General features: G+C 45.7%; 10 non-coding genes and 1 pseudogene across 10 annotated transcripts; all 11 read right to left on the bottom strand.

The window, feature by feature from the left end:
- Positions 1–1,100: 1,100 nt before the first annotated feature.
- LOC141216329 (U2 spliceosomal RNA) lies at positions 1,101–1,291 on the bottom strand. Its single transcript, XR_012285366.1, has one exon. It is a non-coding gene; the product is annotated as a U2 spliceosomal RNA (small nuclear RNA).
- Positions 1,292–2,405: 1,114 nt separating this feature from the next.
- LOC141215979 (U2 spliceosomal RNA) lies at positions 2,406–2,596 on the bottom strand. Its single transcript, XR_012285028.1, has one exon. It is a non-coding gene; the product is annotated as a U2 spliceosomal RNA (small nuclear RNA).
- Positions 2,597–3,711: 1,115 nt separating this feature from the next.
- On the bottom strand, positions 3,712–3,902 carry LOC141216420 (U2 spliceosomal RNA). The gene has a single exon (XR_012285454.1). It is a non-coding gene; the product is annotated as a U2 spliceosomal RNA (small nuclear RNA).
- A 1,121-nt stretch (positions 3,903–5,023) lies between these two features.
- LOC141215978 (U2 spliceosomal RNA) lies at positions 5,024–5,214 on the bottom strand. Its single transcript, XR_012285027.1, has one exon. It is a non-coding gene; the product is annotated as a U2 spliceosomal RNA (small nuclear RNA).
- Positions 5,215–6,334: 1,120 nt separating this feature from the next.
- On the bottom strand, positions 6,335–6,525 carry LOC141215976 (U2 spliceosomal RNA). The gene has a single exon (XR_012285025.1). It is a non-coding gene; the product is annotated as a U2 spliceosomal RNA (small nuclear RNA).
- A 1,120-nt stretch (positions 6,526–7,645) lies between these two features.
- Positions 7,646–7,828, bottom strand: LOC141216746 (U2 spliceosomal RNA). Its single transcript, XR_012285764.1, has one exon. It is a non-coding gene; the product is annotated as a U2 spliceosomal RNA (small nuclear RNA).
- A 789-nt stretch (positions 7,829–8,617) lies between these two features.
- On the bottom strand, positions 8,618–8,709 carry LOC141216978 (U2 spliceosomal RNA; annotated as a pseudogene).
- Positions 8,710–9,830: 1,121 nt separating this feature from the next.
- On the bottom strand, positions 9,831–10,021 carry LOC141215975 (U2 spliceosomal RNA). The gene has a single exon (XR_012285024.1). It is a non-coding gene; the product is annotated as a U2 spliceosomal RNA (small nuclear RNA).
- A 1,118-nt stretch (positions 10,022–11,139) lies between these two features.
- LOC141216430 (U2 spliceosomal RNA) lies at positions 11,140–11,330 on the bottom strand. The gene has a single exon (XR_012285464.1). It is a non-coding gene; the product is annotated as a U2 spliceosomal RNA (small nuclear RNA).
- A 1,120-nt stretch (positions 11,331–12,450) lies between these two features.
- Positions 12,451–12,641, bottom strand: LOC141215974 (U2 spliceosomal RNA). Its single transcript, XR_012285023.1, has one exon. It is a non-coding gene; the product is annotated as a U2 spliceosomal RNA (small nuclear RNA).
- A 1,121-nt stretch (positions 12,642–13,762) lies between these two features.
- Positions 13,763–13,953, bottom strand: LOC141215973 (U2 spliceosomal RNA). The gene has a single exon (XR_012285022.1). It is a non-coding gene; the product is annotated as a U2 spliceosomal RNA (small nuclear RNA).
- Between the last annotated feature and the right edge of the window lie 790 nt (positions 13,954–14,743).

The following is a 14,743-nucleotide window of genomic DNA, read 5'->3' as shown; positions in this document are numbered from 1 at the left end:
TACGGTGCCACCCAAGGATTCTGAAAAGTCCATTTGTGGAGATGGCCACCTGGACTCCCGTTAAGAAGACATGCTGTCAACCTCTAGATCCCTCACATGCCTGCACTTTTCGGCTTGCTGCTGCTGCAATCCACGCGTTTTAGATCTGCATAACTCCACCTCTTTTAGCACAGTACCCTCAACCCCCGGCTGTTCCCACCCGCCTCAACACCGTTGGAAGGGAGGAGAACCAATTAAGGCGGGGGGGGGGTGGAACGAGCAGCTGTCTACCCTTAGCAGGAGGGTTGCTGATTAATTACCTCTCCTGCTGCTGCTGCTGCTGGCTGTCCAGCAGCAGACTGAAGGTGGCTGCTGCTGTGCGCAGGTATTTAAAGGCTCAGAGCCTATTATGACACGCGCAGCCAGCGTTCCATTGCCACATTCCGTCTACTGCAGGCGGGATACCTGGATGGCTGAATGTCACTGAGAAGCTCACAGAGACCGCCATAAGCAACAGTTTAAAAGAATGCCACAGACTAATCAACCAAACTTTTTCGGTTGGTTTCTCTTTTATAGTCTGCAGGCATTAAATGAAAGAAGTCAGTGTTCCAGCAGAGGGAGACAACGTTTCAGAAAAGGCATTGTAGCAAACCAAAAAAGAAATTTTAAGCGCAGCAGAGTAACCAGCTCACATACCTGTTAGCTCAGGTGAGTTTAAAAGGCTGCTGTTGATAACAAGGGCATTTGCTAAATAGATGGTGTGTGTGCAACAATATACTGAAAGGTCAATTATATTGTGCAGCTTATCTCACCACCTGTAGTTATTTAGGTGAAAGCTCCAAAATGCTTGCCTAATATGTCTGTTTATCCAAAAGGAAGTATAGAGGGAGAGCTAGATAGATAGCATTGCATTACATTACATTACATGGCAATGCAATGCACAGTTGCTGAAGTTGAACCAAAATGAGCTTGTCATCTGGCTTCTGCAACTTTTAACATGAAAAATCCAATGAGGAGAAGAAAAGCAAAGCCAAAGAGTCCATCCCAAAATCCGACAATCAAGCAAAATGAACAAAAAGCATTGAATTCAATTCTTTCTGATTTTAGAAACTGCATTAAAGTAGGGGTGCACCGGTCCTGGAGATACTGCAATACCAGGTCAATGCGTGGAGTGGACAGAGCAAGCTCTTTTTCCATCTCCCTGTTCTAAAAATCCATTTAATATATGGTCCCCAGATAGGGGACGTATCAGATATTAAACTGATAAGAACAGATACTACACTTGATCTTAGCCAAAAGGCCGAGAAGCGATAACCAGAATTGGTTTCCGACTACGGTGCCACCCAAGGATTCTGAAAAGTTCATTTGTGGAGATGGCCACCTGGACTCCCGTTAAGAAGACATGCTGTCAACCTCTAGATCCCTCACATGCCTGCACTTTTCGGCTTGCTGCTGCTGCAATCCACGCGTTTTAGATCTGCATAACTCCACCTCTTTTAGCACAGTACCCTCAACCCCCGGCTGTTCCCACCCGCCTCAACACCGTTGGAAGGGAGGAGAACCAATTAAGGCGGGGGGGGGGTGGAACGAGCAGCTGTCTACCCTTAGCAGGAGGGTTGCTGATTAATTACCTCTCCTGCTGCTGCTGGCTGTCCAGCAGCAGACTGAAGGTGGCTGCTGCTGTGCGCAGGTATATAAAGGCTCAGAGCCTATTATGACACGCGCAGCCAGCGTTCCATTGCCACATTCCGTCTACTGCAGGCGGGATACCTGGATGGCTGAATGTCACTGAGAAGCTCACAGAGACCGCCATAAGCAACAGTTTAAAAGAATGCCACAGACTAATCAACCAAACTTTTTGGGTTGGTTTCTCTTTTATAGTCTGCAGGCATTAAATGAAAGAAGTCAGTGTTCCAGCAGAGGGAGACAACGTTTCAGAAAAGGCATTGTAGCAAACCAAAAAAGAAATTTTAAGCGCAGCAGAGTAACCAGCTCACATACCTGTTAGCTCAGGTGAGTTTAAAAGGCTGCTGTTGATAACAAGGGCATTTGCTAAATAGATGGTGTGTGTGCAACAATATACTGAAAGGTCAATTATATTGTGCAGCTTATCTCACCACCTGTAGTTATTTAGGTGATAGCTCCAAAATGCTTGCCTAATATGTCTGTTTATCCAAAAGGAAGTATAGAGGGAGAGCTAGATAGATAGCATTGCATTACATTACATTACATGGCAATGCAATGCACAGTTGCTGAAGTTGAACCAAAATGAGCTTGTCATCTGGCTTCTGCAACTTTTAACATGAAAAATCCAATGAGGAGAAGAAAAGCAAAGCCAAAGAGTCCATCCCAAAATCCGACAAACAAGCAAAATGAACAAAAAGCATTGAATTCAATTCTTTCTGATTTTAGAAACTGCATTAAAGAAGGGGTGCACCGGTCCTGGAGATACTGCAATACCAGGTCAATGCGTGGAGTGGACAGAGCAAGCTCTTTTTCCATCTCCCTGTTCTAAAAATCCATTTAATATATGGTCCCCAGATAGGGGACGTATCAGATATTAAACTGATAAGAACAGATACTACACTTGATCTTAGCCAAAAGGCCGAGAAGCGATAACCAGAATTGGTTTCCGACTACGGTGCCACCCAAGGATTCTGAAAAGTCCATTTGTGGAGATGGCCACCTGGACTCCCGTTAAGAAGACATGCTGTCAACCTCTAGATCCCTCACATGCCTGCACTTTTCGGCTTGCTGCTGCTGCAATCCACGCGTTTTAGATCTGCATAACTCCACCTCTTTTAGCACAGTACCTCAACCCCCGGCTGTTCCCACCCGCCTCAACACCGTTGGAAGGGAGGAGAACCAATTAAGGCGGGGGGGGGGGGTGGAACGAGCAGCTGTCTACCCTTAGCAGGAGGGTTGCTGATTAATTACCTCTCCTGCTGCTGCTGGCTGTCCAGCAGCAGACTGAAGGTGGCTGCTGCTGTGCGCAGGTATATAAAGGCTCAGAGCCTATTATGACACGCGCAGCCAGCGTTCCATTGCCACATTCCGTCTACTGCAGGCGGGATACCTGGATGGCTGAATGTCACTGAGAAGCTCACAGAGACCGCCATAAGCAACAGTTTAAAAGAATGCCACAGACTAATCAACCAAACTTTTTGGGTTGGTTTCTCTTTTATAGTCTGCAGGCATTAAATGAAAGAAGTCAGTGTTCCAGCAGAGGGAGACAACGTTTCAGAAAAGGCATTGTAGCAAACCAAAAAAGAAATTTTAAGCGCAGCAGAGTAACCAGCTCACATACCTGTTAGCTCAGGTGAGTTTAAAAGGCTGCTGTTGATAACAAGGGCATTTGCTAAATAGATGGTGTGTGTGCAACAATATACTGAAAGGTCAATTATATTGTGCAGCTTATCTCACCACCTGTAGTTATTTAGGTGAAAGCTCCAAAATGCTTGCCTAATATGTCTGTTTATCCAAAAGGAAGTATAGAGGGAGAGCTAGATAGATAGCATTGCATTACATTACATTACATGGCAATGCAATGCACAGTTGCTGAAGTTGAACCAAAATGAGCTTGTCATCTGGCTTCTGCAACTTTTAACATGAAAAATCCAATGAGGAGAAGAAAAGCAAAGCCAAAGAGTCCATCCCAAAATCCGACAAACAAGCAAAATGAACAAAAAGCATTGAATTCAATTCTTTCTGATTTTAGAAACTGCATTAAAGAAGGGGTACACCGGTCCTGGAGATACTGCAATACCAGGTCAATGCGTGGAGTGGACAGAGCAAGCTCTTTTTCCATCTCCCTGTTCTAAAAATCCATTTAATATATGGTCCCCAGATAGGGGACGTATCAGATATTAAACTGATAAGAACAGATACTACACTTGATCTTAGCCAAAAGGCCGAGAAGCGATAACCAGAATTGGTTTCCGACTACGGTGCCACCCAAGGATTCTGAAAAGTCCATTTGTGGAGATGGCCACCTGGACTCCCGTTAAGAAGACATGCTGTCAACCTCTAGATCCCTCACATGCCTGCACTTTTCGGCTTGCTGCTGCTGCAATCCACGCGTTTTAGATCTGCATAACTCCACCTCTTTTAGCACAGTACCCTCAACCCCCGGCTGTTCCCACCCGCCTCAACACCGTTGGAAGGGAGGAGAACCAATTAAGGCGGGGGGGGGGGTGGAACGAGCAGCTGTCTACCCTTAGCAGGAGGGTTGCTGATTAATTACCTCTCCTGCTGCTGCTGCTGCTGGCTGTCCAGCAGCAGACTGAAGGTGGCTGCTGCTGTGCGCAGGTATATAAAGGCTCAGAGCCTATTATGACACGCGCAGCCAGCGTTCCATTGCCACATTCCGTCTACTGCAGGCGGGATACCTGGATGGCTGAATGTCACTGAGAAGCTCACAGAGACCGCCATAAGCAACAGTTTAAAAGAATGCCACAGACTAATCAACCAAACTTTTTGGGTTGGTTTCTCTTTTATAGTCTGCAGGCATTAAATGAAAGAAGTCAGTGTTCCAGCAGAGGGAGACAACGTTTCAGAAAAGGCATTGTAGCAAACCAAAAAAGAAATTTTAAGCGCAGCAGAGTAACCAGCTCACATACCTGTTTGCTCAGGTGAGTTTAAAAGGCTGCTGTTGATAACAAGGGCATTTGCTAAATAGATGGTGTGTGTGCAACAATATACTGAAAGGTCAATTATATTGTGCAGCTTATCTCACCACCTGTAGTTATTTAGGTGAAAGCTCCAAAATGCTTGCCTAATATGTCTGTTTATCCAAAAGGAAGTATAGAGGGAGAGCTAGATAGATAGCATTGCATTACATTACATTACATGGCAATGCAATGCACAGTTGCTGAAGTTGAACCAAAATGAGCTTGTCATCTGGCTTCTGCAACTTTTAACATGAAAAATCCAATGAGGAGAAGAAAAGCAAAGCCAAAGAGTCCATCCCAAAATCCGACAAACAAGCAAAATGAACAAAAAGCATTGAATTCAATTCTTTCTGATTTTAGAAACTGCATTAAAGAAGGGGTGCACCGGTCCTGGAGATACTGCAATACCAGGTCAATGCGTGGAGTGGACAGAGCAAGCTCTTTTTCCATCTCCCTGTTCTAAAAATCCATTTAATATATGGTCCCCAGATAGGGGACGTATCAGATATTAAACTGATAAGAACAGATACTACACTTGATCTTAGCCAAAAGGCCGAGAAGCGATAACCAGAATTGGTTTCCGACTACGGTGCCACCCAAGGATTCTGAAAAGTCCATTTGTGGAGATGGCCACCTGGACTCCCGTTAAGAAGACATGCTGTCAACCTCTAGATCCCTCACATGCCTGCACTTTTCGGCTTGCTGTTGCTGCAATCCACGCGTTTTAGATCTGCATAACTCCACCTCTTTTAGCACAGTACCCTCAACCCCCGGCTGTTCCCACCCGCCTCAACACCGTTGGAAGGGAGGAGAACCAATTAAGGCGGGGGGGGGGTGGAACGAGCAGCTGTCTACCCTTAGCAGGAGGGTTGCTGATTAATTACCTCTCCTGCTGCTGCTGCTGCTGGCTGTCCAGCAGCAGACTGAAGGTGGCTGCTGCTGTGCGCAGGTATATAAAGGCTCAGAGCCTATTATGACACGCGCAGCCAGCGTTCCATTGCCACATTCCGTCTACTGCAGGCGGGATACCTGGATGGCTGAATGTCACTGAGAAGCTCACAGAGACCGCCATAAGCAACAGTTTAAAAGAATGCCACAGACTAATCAACCAAACTTTTTGGGTTGGTTTCTCTTTTATAGTCTGCAGGCATTAAATGAAAGAAGTCAGTGTTCCAGCAGAGGGAGACAACGTTTCAGAAAAGGCATTGTAGCAAACCAAAAAAGAAATTTTAAGCGCAGCAGAGTAACCAGCTCACATACCTGTTAGCTCAGGTGAGTTTAAAAGGCTGCTGTTGATAACAAGGGCATTTGCTAAATAGATGGTGTGTGTGCAACAATATACTGAAAGGTCAATTATATTGTGCAGCTTATCTCACCACCTGTAGTTATTTAGGTGAAAGCTCCAAAATGCTTGCCTAATATGTCTGTTTATCCAAAAGGAAGTATAGAGGGAGAGCTAGATAGATAGCATTGCATTACATTACATTACATGGCAATGCAATGCACAGTTGCTGAAGTTGAACCAAAATGAGCTTGTCATCTGGCTTCTGCAACTTTTAACATGAAAAATCCAATGAGGAGAAGAAAAGCAAAGCCAAAGAGTCCATCCCAAAATCCGACAAACAAGCAAAATGAACAAAAAGCATTGAATTCAATTCTTTCTGATTTTAGAAACTGCATTAAAGAAGGGGTGCACCGGTCCTGGAGATACTGCAATACCAGGTCAATGCGTGGAGTGGACAGAGCAAGCTCTTTTTCCATCTCCCTGTTCTAAAAATCCATTTAATATATGGTCCCCAGATAGGGGACGTATCAGATATTAAACTGATAAGAACAGATACTACACTTGATCTTAGCCAAAAGGCCGAGAAGCGATAACCAGAATTGGTTTCCGACTACGGTGCCACCCAAGGATTCTGAAAAGTCCATTTGTGGAGATGGCCACCTGGACTCCCGTTAAGAAGACATGCTGTCAACCTCTAGATCCCTCACATGCCTGCACTTTTCGGCTTGCTGCTGCTGCAATCCACGCGTTTTAGATCTGCATAACTCCACCTCTTTTAGCACAGTACCCTCAACCCCCGGCTGTTCCCACCCGCCTCAACACCGTTGGAAGGGAGGAGAACCAATTAAGGCGGGGGGGGGGTGGAACGAGCAGCTGTCTACCCTTAGCAGGAGGGTTGCTGATTAATTACCTCTCCTGCTGCTGCTGCTGCTGGCTGTCCAGCAGCAGACTGAAGGTGGCTGCTGCTGTGCGCAGGTATATAAAGGATCAGAGCCTATTATGACACGCGCAGCCAGCGTTCCATTGCCACATTCCATCTACTGCAGGCGGGATACCTGGATGGCTGAATGTCACTGAGAAGCTCACAGAGACCGCCATAAGCAACAGTTTAAAAGAATGCCACAGACTAATCAACCAAACTTTTTGGGTTGGTTTCTCTTTTATAGTCTGCAGGCATTAAATGAAAGAAGTCAGTGTTCCAGCAGAGGGAGACAACGTTTCAGAAAAGGCATTGTAGCAAACCAAAAAAGAAATTTTAAGCGCAGCAGAGTAACCAGCTCACATACCTGTTAGCTCAGGTGAGTTTAAAAGGCTGCTATTGATAACAAGGGCATTTGCTAAATAGATGGTGTGTGTGCAACAATATACTGAAAGGTCAATTATATTGTGCAGCTTATCTCACCACCTGTAGTTATTTAGGTGAAAGCTCCAAAATGCTTGCCTAATATGTCTGTTTATCCAAAAGGAAGTATAGAGGGAGAGCTAGATAGATAGCATTGCATTACATTACATTACATGGCAATGCAATGCACAGTTGCTGAAGTTGAACCAAAATGAGCTTGTCATCTGGCTTCTGCAACTTTTAACATGAAAAATCCAATGAGGAGAAGAAAAGCAAAGCCAAAGAGTCCATCCCAAAATCCGACAAACAAGCAAAATGAACAAAAAGCATTGAATTCAATTCTTTCTGATTTTAGAAACTGCATTAAAGAAGGGGTGCACCGGTCCTGGAGATACTGCAATACCAGGTCAATGCGTGGAGTGGACAGAGCAAGCTCTTTTTCCATCTCCCTGTTCTAAAAATCCATTTAATATATGGTCCCCAGATAGGGGACGTATCAGATATTAAACTGATAAGAACAGATTTTTTTTTTTATCGAAAGCCCGAATTCGTGTACAAAACCCGAGTGCGCTTAAAAAAGTGACAAGTGCCACAAAAAAAGTGCACTAGGATGCTGGTCTTCTTGAAACCCTCTCCAAAAGGAGAAGGGTCCCCCAAACCATTCCCCGTCCCTCCGAGCCAAAAGGCCACAGCGAGGAACAGGGACAAAAAGCCACCTCCAGCCGAAGCCAGAGGCGACCCAATCTTACCCCCAGCACCTGCCCGAGTTCTCACCCGAGCAAGGCACTGGGAGCCAAAGACTGTGCTCCCCTCCCGGAAGAGGGGAGCCAACAATGCTCTCCTCCCGAAAGAGGAGAGCCAGGGGGGTTCAGGGGGGAGCGGAACCTGATGGCCACACACTCCCCCCCTAGACCTGCCAAGAGAGGAACCCGTAAGGGAACCGCATCCCGACAAAATCCTAGTAGGACGTGACACACGTGAATAAGTGGACACACAGTGACAAAGAAATTAAATAAATAGTGAAGGTTTCACAGTATAATACTGCCCGGACCTTCGACCGGGAATTGAAAAATTCCCCATCCTAAGGCCAGAAGGCCCGGAATAAGGGTGTGTGCGAAGAAAGAAAATTTGAAGTGCTTGTGCAAATGTGCCATAAACTCAAGTGGGGTTCCCAATCCCAGTGAGTTAAGGCACCCCAGGGTCACCACTCCTGGGGCACTTCACACTTCGGGCTTTCGATCTTCCCCGGCCCAATGGCGTCGATCCTGGGGGGCCATGCTTTCCACCAGATGACTATATTAGCCACCTGGCGTACTAACAAGCGCCTAAACCCCAGTGTGCATAATGTATCAATCTACTAGGGCGGCCAACATCCAAAACCGCCTTTTCGAAAGATACTACACTTGATCTTAGCCAAAAGGCCGAGAAGCGATAACCAGAATTGGTTTCCGACTACGGTGCCACCCAAGGATTCTGAAAAGTCCATTTGTGGAGATGGCCACCTGGACTCCCGTTAAGAAGACATGCTGTCAACCTCTAGATCCCTCACATGCCTGCACTTTTCGGCTTGCTGCTGCTGCAATCCACGCGTTTTAAATCTGCATAACTCCACCTCTTTTAGCACAGTACCCTCAACCCCCGGCTGTTCCCACCCGCCTCAACACCGTTGGAAGGGAGGAGAACCAATTAAGGCGAGGGGGGGGGTGGAACGAGCAGCTGTCTACCCTTAGCAGGAGGGTTGCTGATTAATTACCTTTCCTGCTGCTGCTGCTGCTGGCTGTCCAGCAGCAGACTGAAGGTGGCTGCTGCTGTGCGCAGGTATATAAAGGCTCAGAGCCTATTATGACACGCGCAGCCAGCGTTCCATTGCCACATTCCGTCTACTGCAGGCGGGATACCTGGATGGCTGAATGTCACTGAGAAGCTCACAGAGACCGCCATAAGCAACAGTTTAAAAGAATGCCACAGACTAATCAACCAAACTTTTTGGGTTGGTTTCTCTTTTATAGTCTGCAGGCATTAAATGAAAGAAGTCAGTGTTCCAGCAGAGGGAGACAACGTTTCAGAAAAGGCATTGTAGCAAACCAAAAAAGAAATTTTAAGCGCAGCAGAGTAACCAGCTCACATACCTGTTAGCTCAGGTGAGTTTAAAAGGCTGCTGTTGATAACAAGGGCATTTGCTAAATAGATGGTGTGTGTGCAACAATATACTGAAAGGTCAATTATATTGTGCAGCTTATCTCACCACCTGTAGTTATTTAGGTGAAAGCTCCAAAATGCTTGCCTAATATGTCTGTTTATCCAAAAGGAAGTATAGAGGGAGAGCTAGATAGATAGCATTGCATTACATTACATTACATGGCAATGCAATGCACAGTTGCTGAAGTTGAACCAAAATGAGCTTGTCATCTGGCTTCTGCAACTTTTAAGATGAAAAATCCAATGAGGAGAAGAAAAGCAAAGCCAAAGAGTCCATCCCAAAATCCGACAAACAAGCAAAATGAACAAAAAGCATTGAATTCAATTCTTTCTGATTTTAGAAACTGCATTAAAGAAGGGGTGCACCGGTCCTGGAGATACTGCAATACCAGGTCAATGCGTGGAGTGGACAGAGCAAGCTCTTTTTCCATCTCCCTGTTCTAAAAATCCATTTAATATATGGTCCCCAGATAGGGGACGTATCAGATATTAAACTGATAAGAACAGATACTACACTTGATCTTAGCCAAAAGGCCGAGAAGCGATAACCAGAATTGGTTTCCGACTACGGTGCCACCCAAGGATTCTGAAAAGTCCATTTGTGGAGATGGCCACCTGGACTCCCGTTAAGAAGACATGCTGTCAACCTCTAGATCCCTCACATGCCTGCACTTTTCGGCTTGCTGCTGCTGCAATCCACGCGTTTTAGATCTGCATAACTCCACCTCTTTTAGCACAGTACCCTCAACCCCCGGCTGTTCCCACCCGCCTCAACACCGTTGGAAGGGAGGAGAACCAATTAAGGCGGGGGGGGTGGAACGAGCAGCTGTCTACCCTTAGCAGGAGGGTTGCTGATTAATTACCTCTCCTGCTGCTGCTGCTGCTGGCTGTCCAGCAGCAGACTGAAGGTGGCTGCTGCTGTGCGCAGGTATATAAAGGCTCAGAGCCTATTATGACACGCGCAGCCAGCGTTCCATTGCCACATTCCGTCTACTGCAGGCGGGATACCTGGATGGCTGAATGTCACTGAGAAGCTCACAGAGACCGCCATAAGCAACAGTTTAAAAGAATGCCACAGACTAATCAACCAAACTTTTTGGGTTGGTTTCTCTTTTATAGTCTGCAGGCATTAAATGAAAGAAGTCAGTGTTCCAGCAGAGGGAGACAACGTTTCAGAAAAGGCATTGTAGCAAACCAAAAAAGAAATTTTAAGCGCAGCAGAGTAAGCAGCTCACATACCTGTTAGCTCAGGTGACTTTAAAAGGCTGCTGTTGATAACAAGGGCATTTGCTAAATAGATGGTGTGTGTGCAACAATATACTGAAAGGTCAATTATATTATGCAGCTTATCTCACCACCTGTAGTTATTTAGGTGAAAGCTCCAAAATGCTTGCCTAATATGTCTGTTTATCCAAAAGGAAGTATAGAGGGAGAGCTAGATAGATAGCATTGCATTACATTACATTACATGGCAATGCAATGCACAGTTGCTGAAGTTGAACCAAAATGAGCTTGTCATCTGGCTTCTGCAACTTTTAACATGAAAAATCCAATGAGGAGAAGAAAAGCAAAGCCAAAGAGTCCATCCCAAAATCCGACAAACAAGCAAAATGAACAAAAAGCATTGAATTCAATTCTTTCTGATTTTAGAAACTGCATTAAAGAAGGGGTGCACAGGTCCTGGAGATACTGCAATACCAGGTCAATGCGTGGAGTGGACAGAGCAAGCTCTTTTTCCATCTCCCTGTTCTAAAAATCCATTTAATATATGGTCCCCAGATAGGGGACGTATCAGATATTAAACTGATAAGAACAGATACTACACTTGATCTTAGCCAAAAGGCCGAGAAGCGATAACCAGAATTGGTTTCCGACTACGGTGCCACCCAAGGATTCTGAAAAGTCCATTTGTGGAGATGGCCACCTGGACTCCCGTTAAGAAGACATGCTGTCAACCTCTAGATCCCTCACATGCCTGCACTTTTCGGCTTGCTGCTGCTGCAATCCACGCGTTTTAGATCTGCATAACTCCACCTCTTTTAGCACAGTACCCTCAACCCCCGGCTGTTCCCACCCGCCTCAACACCGTTGGAAGGGAGGAGAACCAATTAAGGCGGGGGGGGGGTGGAACGAGCAGCTGTCTACCCTTAGCAGGAGGGTTGCTGATTAATTACCTCTCCTGCTGCTGCTGCTGCTGGCTGTCCAGCAGCAGACTGAAGGTGGCTGCTGCTGAGCGCAGGTATATAAAGGCTCAGAGCCTATTATGACACGCGCAGCCAGCGTTCCATTGCCACATTCCGTCTACTGCAGGCGGGATACCTGGATGGCTGAATGTCACTGAGAAGCTCACAGAGACCGCCATAAGCAACAGTTTAAAAGAATGCCACAGACTAATCAACCAAACTTTTTGGGTTGGTTTCTCTTTTATAGTCTGCAGGCATTAAATGAAAGAAGTCAGTGTTCCAGCAGAGGGAGACAACGTTTCAGAAAAGGCATTGTAGCAAACCAAAAAAGAAATTTTAAGCGCAGCAGAGTAACCAGCTCACATACCTGTTAGCTCAGGTGAGTTTAAAAGGCTGCTGTTGATAACAAGGGCATTTGCTAAATAAATGGTGTGTGTGCAACAATATACTGAAAGGTCAATTATATTGTGCAGCTTATCTCACCACCTGTAGTTATTTAGGTGAAAGCTCCAAAATGCTTGCCTAATATGTCTGTTTATCCAAAAGGAAGTATAGAGGGAGAGCTAGATAGATAGCATTGCATTACATTACATTACATGGCAATGCAATGCACAGTTGCTGAAGTTGAACCAAAATGAGCTTGTCATCTGGCTTCTGCAACTTTTAACATGAAAAATCCAATGAGGAGAAGAAAAGCAAAGCCAAAGAGTCCATCCCAAAATCCGACAAACAAGCAAAATGAACAAAAAGCATTGAATTCAATTCTTTCTGATTTTAGAAACTGCATTAAAGAAGGGGTGCACCGGTCCTGGAGATACTGCAATACCAGGTCAATGCGTGGAGTGGACAGAGCAAGCTCTTTTTCCATCTCCCTGTTCTAAAAATCCATTTAATATATGGTCCCCAGATAGGGGACGTATCAGATATTAAACTGATAAGAACAGATACTACACTTGATCTTAGCCAAAAGGCCGAGAAGCGATAACCAGAATTGGTTTCCGACTACGGTGCCACCCAAGGATTCTGAAAAGTCCATTTGTGGAGATGGCCACCTGGACTCCCGTTAAGAAGACATGCTGTCAACCTGTAGATCCCTCACATGCCTGCACTTTTCGGCTTGCTGCTGCTGCAATCCACGCGTTTTAGATCTGCATAACTCCACCTCTTTTAGCACAGTACCCTCAACCCCCGGCTGTTCCCACCCGCCTCAACACCGTTGGAAGGGAGGAGAACCAATTAAGGCGGGGGGGGGGGTGGAACGAGCAGCTGTCTACCCTTAGCAGGAGGGTTGCTGATTAATTACCTCTCCTGCTGCTGCTGCTGCTGGCTGTCCAGCAGCAGACTGAAGGTGGCTGCTGCTGTGCGCAGGTATATAAAGGCTCAGAGCCTATTATGACACGCGCAGCCAGCGTTCCATTGCCACATTCCGTCTACTGCAGGCGGGATACCTGGATGGCTGAATGTCACTGAGAAGCTCACAGAGACCGCCATAAGCAACAGTTTAAAAGAATGCCACAGACTAATCAACCAAACTTTTTGGGTTGGTTTCTCTTTTATAGTCTGCAGGCATTAAATGAAAGAAGTCAGTGTTCCAGCAGAGGGAGACAACGTTTCAGAAAAGGCATTGTAGCAAACCAAAAAAGAAATTTTAAGCGCAGCAGAGTAACCAGCTCACATACCTGTTAGCTCAGGTGAGTTTAAAAGGCTGCTGTTGATAACAAGGGCATTTGCTAAATAGATGGTGTGTGTGCAACAATATACTGAAAGGTCAATTATATTGTGCAGCTTATCTCACCACCTGTAGTTATTTGGGTGAAAGCTCCAAAATGCTTGCCTAATATGTCTGTTTATCCAAAAGGAAGTATAGAGGGAGAGCTAGATAGATAGCATTGCATTACATTACATTACATGGCAATGCAATGCACAGTTGCTGAAGTTGAACCAAAATGAGCTTGTCATCTGGCTTCTGCAACTTTTAACATGAAAAATCCAATGAGGAGAAGAAAAGCAAAGCCAAAGAGTCCATCCCAAAATCCGACAAACAAGCAAAATGAACAAAAAGCATTGAATTCAATTCTTTCTGATTTTAGAAACTGCATTAAAGAAGGGGTGCACCGGTCCTGGAGATACTGCAATACCAGGTCAATGCGTGGAGTGGACAGAGCAAGCTCTTTTTCCATCTCCCTGTTCTAAAAATCCATTTAATATATGGTCCCCAGATAGGGGACGTATCAGATATTAAACTGATAAGAACAGATACTACACTTGATCTTAGCCAAAAGGCCGAGAAGCGATAACCAGAATTGGTTTCTGACTACGGTGCCACCCAAGGATTCTGAAAAGTCCATTTGTGGAGATGGCCACCTGGACTCCCGTTCAGAAGACATGCTGTCAACCTCTAGATCCCTCACATGCCTGCACTTTTCGGCTTGCTGCTGCTGCAATCCACGCGTTTTAGATCTGCATAACTCCACCTCTTTTAGCACAGTACCCTCAACCCCCGGCTGTTCCCACCCGCCTCAACACCGTTGGAAGGGAGGAGAACCAATTAAGGCGGGGGGGGGGGTGGAACGAGCAGCTGTCTACCCTTAGCAGGAGGGTTGCTGATTAATTACCTCTCCTGCTGCTGCTGCTGCTGGCTGTCCAGCAGCAGACTGAAGGTGGCTGCTGCTGTGCGCAGGTATATAAAGGCTCAGAGCCTATTATGACACGCGCAGCCAGCGTTCCATTGCCACATTCCGTCTACTGCAGGCGGGATACCTGGATGGCTGAATGTCACTGAGAAGCTCACAGAGACCGCCATAAGCAACAGTTTAAAAGAATGCCACAGACTAATCAACCAAACTTTTTGGGTTGGTTTCTCTTTTATAGTCTGCAGGCATTAAATGAAAGAAGTCAGTGTTCCAGCAGAGGGAGACAACGTTTCAGAAAAGGCATTGTAGCAAACCAAAAAAGAAATTTTAAGCGCAGCAGAGTAACCAGCTCACATACCTGTTAGCTCAGGTGAGTTTAAAAGGCTGCTGTTGATAACAAGGGCATTTGCTAAATAGATGGTGTGTGTGCAACAATATACTGAAAGGTCAAT

This window comes from Phyllobates terribilis, unplaced genomic scaffold (genome assembly GCF_046119375.1).
Source record: "Phyllobates terribilis strain yellow unplaced genomic scaffold, ASM4611937v1 Scaffold_236__1_contigs__length_3049075, whole genome shotgun sequence".
Classification (NCBI taxonomy): Eukaryota; Metazoa; Chordata; class Amphibia; order Anura; family Dendrobatidae; genus Phyllobates; species Phyllobates terribilis.
Note: the sequence above shows the minus strand (reverse complement) of the source record. Positions and strands in the feature narration are given on the sequence as shown.